Genomic DNA, 3,682 nt, shown 5'->3' with positions numbered 1-3,682 from the left:
ACGCAGCCGTAGGTGCTAATCAGGGCGCGCGCACGCACTCCCATCCCGAACTCGTGGCATCACGCCCAGTTAGCCCCACTTTACCCTGTTTGTTCTTAAACTTACATTTCACCCGCAAACACCCTCTTCCGGCGAGATTATTGGAAATATCGCTTTTTTGTGGCCGCACCCGGTTAAGCTACTTTTGGACAAATAGGATTATTAATGGGATAGGAATTCTCATTACATTAGTAAGGTTGGCATAAAAAAGTTAACATGTTATATTAAAATGAAAGGATAACTGAGGGTTATAAACTAGTAATAAATAAAAAAAGGGGATAGGTGTGGAATATAATACGAAACAGCTTTGTTTGAAGAGTTTAGGATATAATTAACTACGCTAGTCTATTGTTTCATCGGGTTTTAAAAGTCTAGAGTCTAGTGGATTTCTTCAACAAAACAGGTCAAGATGTATTTTTCTAAAGCAAGGATGTCTTAAAGAAATGACACAACTTTGGCGAGTTAAATATGATTTAATTTTGTAATTTTTCTTAGCAATTATATTTCGTTTGCATCTGAATACTTATAATTAGACACAGTGTTACAATACACAGTGTCATTCACGAATTTATTATGTATATAAGCGCATATTTTGTAAAACTATTAAACATTGTTTGGAATGTTTGAATGTCTTTGTTTGTATACTACGTACTATGGAATAATCGAGGAATGTGTAGCGATTTCTGTTCACATTTACTTTTAACATTTAATATAATAGATAGACCGAATCCGAACTTTGCAAAATTCAAAATGCTTGAATTATTGTCAAGTTTGTAACTACAAAAAAGCTAAATATGTTTTAAAACATTGACGTTAATGATAAATGAAAATAAATTTTAGGTACATTCTTAAAAACTCAGTGGAGTTCATACAAAATCTGTCGGCTAATACAAAATTTTTGCTGTATTCACTTTTGTACTCACTTTAAACGTTTGTATTAAATGAGTTTACAAAAGGTTTCGGTCATATAAAAAGGTTTTGATTAAATCCACAATGTTCGGAATCAGTCGATCAATACGAGTATACAATGGATACAAGGTACAATATTACATTTTCTAAAATTTTATATATTTTCACGTAGAGGTCCACACAATTCTCAATCATCAATACAAATGGAATAAATACAAAATTATGGAGTTTAGATATAACCTCTAAGTGAAAATTTACAATTAGCATGTACTGTAAAGATAAATATTGATTTTCTACAAAGTTTACAGACACAAATAGAACATAGCTGCAATGCGAACTGGCAGCTAACATTGCTAGCCCACTATGGCACAGATCTGAGATTAATCTTTATATAATAATAGGTAGACACGATGTACAACTGCATTATAGTTAAGGCATTCTGCATTCAACACATAGGCGCGTATTTACTCGAAAAATTACTACAAGCGTCAATAGAAATCCACAAATTTCGATATTAAAGAGATTCAAAAAAACCTATCACTCACATACGAACTCCTAAAACAATATTTACAAAGCGCTCAAAATCATACAATCAAATTCACAGAATCGCACGAAAATATTCATTATGAACATTAATAAGGAAATAGTTTCAGTACATGAAGTTAGTAGAGAAAACTAGGTCATATCAACTGTGGCTAATCACAAGAGAGCGGTCGGTCGGATAGATTAAATACCCATAATTAAATACATAAAAAACATTTTAATACAACTTTACATCTAATACCTACGTATACAAATTTCTGATTAAAGTTTTTTTCGATAAATAAGTAAACACGATGGTTTTATTATATTTACAAGCAGATAACACAATCCGTACTTAATAGTAAAGCGTTTTAAATAATAACACACTGAGAATTGACGTAAAGGCGTTTTGCTACATTATAGCGGGCCAGCCGGAGCAGTAGGTTACGAGCTTTAACGCGTCCACTAGGCGCATGCGCATGCGGCACGGTGGTGTCCCGCGCGGAGTGTCACGTGACACGGTGCGGCCGACGCGACGACGTCGAACGGTGTCGAGTTCAGCGGTGGTCTGTCGGAAGACTCGTGACCGGTGCGACTACTATTTGCTCGTTCCACAGAAAACCTTTTTCCTTTTAGAGCACGAGTCCGACCGCTGGCTCATGAGCAAACGAGCGCCATGATGTTACACGACCTTAAGGAATTTCACAGCTCCGGACGTCGTCCCGGCTCGGCGTTTTTTCCCCCATTCAAATGTTTGCTCTCGCTTTAGCTACCATTCATGCGGCGTTTGAAACGCCGCGGCCACCGCGACTAACCTAACGCTATCCAGTCCACGTCACTGTAATAATACTGCGATAGTTGACTAATACTCTGTCCACTCACAATGTCCAACGACAGCTGGCAACGGAACGCGCGAAGCGTTGAAGCGTGAAGCTGCTAATGTGTCGCCGACGTGACGCCTACGTGCCGTCGCAGTTCCGTCGCCTCTGATGCCTGCCGTGGTGGTGGCGCACGCCGTGGCACGGGGGCTTGATGGAGTTCTGCGGCGGGGGTCGCCTACGCTGCGAGCGCCACGTCTTCGTGTTGGCCAGCAGATTGTTGTGCCTGTTGATGTCGAAGTCGTGGTTCTCCTTCATGAACGAGAAGCACTTGTGCAGCCGCTCGGGCAGCCGAGCTCTTGCCGCGCCGCAGCTGCACGCCGCGCCGGTTGAACCCTATGTATCGGTCTTCGTTCTTGACCAGGTGGTATCTGTTGTAGCCGTCCACAAATTCCTCTTTGAACAGACAGTTGGGTTGTCTCTCCGCTTGGAAACGCGACTGTGAACAAAATTATTGTTTGATTACAAACCTGAGTAAAATTTTTAGAATTGTATGTTTCATTTGAGAGATCTAGTTGAAATGTATCATGCATTGGAGCACTTACAATGACAACTTTTTATACAAATACATTTATTTTCGCTCCTAAAATATGAATCTCTATTACTAAGTAAATAGGTATAAACAATTGTAACTGACCAGTCGCCTGCCGACGAGCCGCGACCGGTTGAAACAGAGGTACATTTCCTGCACGGGCGAGTAGATGAGTAGTTCTAGACTGAAGCGCGAACTGATGGTGAGATTCGCTGCAACAAACAAAATCCATAAATTAGTACATGCTTACCACAGAATAACAAACGAGATCGTATGAGTAAGACACCTGATACATATTTGGTTAAGGACTTTAAAATATAATAAACAAACCTACAATGAATGACATTCGGCACAAAAAATTACATTCACATCAAAGAGATATGGGCATATAAATAAACAAACTGATATATGCGTAATCCAATATAATGATAATCGTGGTTTCCATGTGGTGACCATAATGTAATTTGTTATAACATGTGTAATTTCGTTCAAAACTAATGAACAATTTGAAAAATTAAACTTTCTTTTCTCAACGACGTTTAAAATCGAATACAAGAATTAATTAACTCATAACGCACACTAATGTATAATGTAAATATTCAAGGAATCCTCGAATTTACTCTCGCTCGTAATTACTACACGGTAGGTGATTTTTTTTTAATTCCAATAAACGCCGAATGCATTCTCACAATAAGGTTCCTGTTACATCTAAAGATATGTTTTTAAATGCGACTAATCCCGGGTCGGGCAAAGTGATATTTGGGTTTTTCTGCCCAGTATCAGCCCGGAGTCTGAAATTTGT

General features: G+C 38.6%; 1 pseudogene; it reads right to left on the bottom strand.

The window, feature by feature from the left end:
* Positions 1–492: 492 nt before the first annotated feature.
* On the bottom strand, positions 493–3,125 carry LOC119188448 (annotated as a pseudogene).
* Between the last annotated feature and the right edge of the window lie 557 nt (positions 3,126–3,682).

This window comes from Manduca sexta, unplaced genomic scaffold (assembly GCF_014839805.1).
Source record: "Manduca sexta isolate Smith_Timp_Sample1 unplaced genomic scaffold, JHU_Msex_v1.0 HiC_scaffold_3188, whole genome shotgun sequence".
NCBI lineage: Eukaryota > Metazoa > Arthropoda > Insecta > Lepidoptera > Sphingidae > Manduca > Manduca sexta.
The sequence above is the reverse complement of the archived record's forward strand: the minus strand, read 5'-3'. Positions and strand labels throughout refer to the sequence as shown.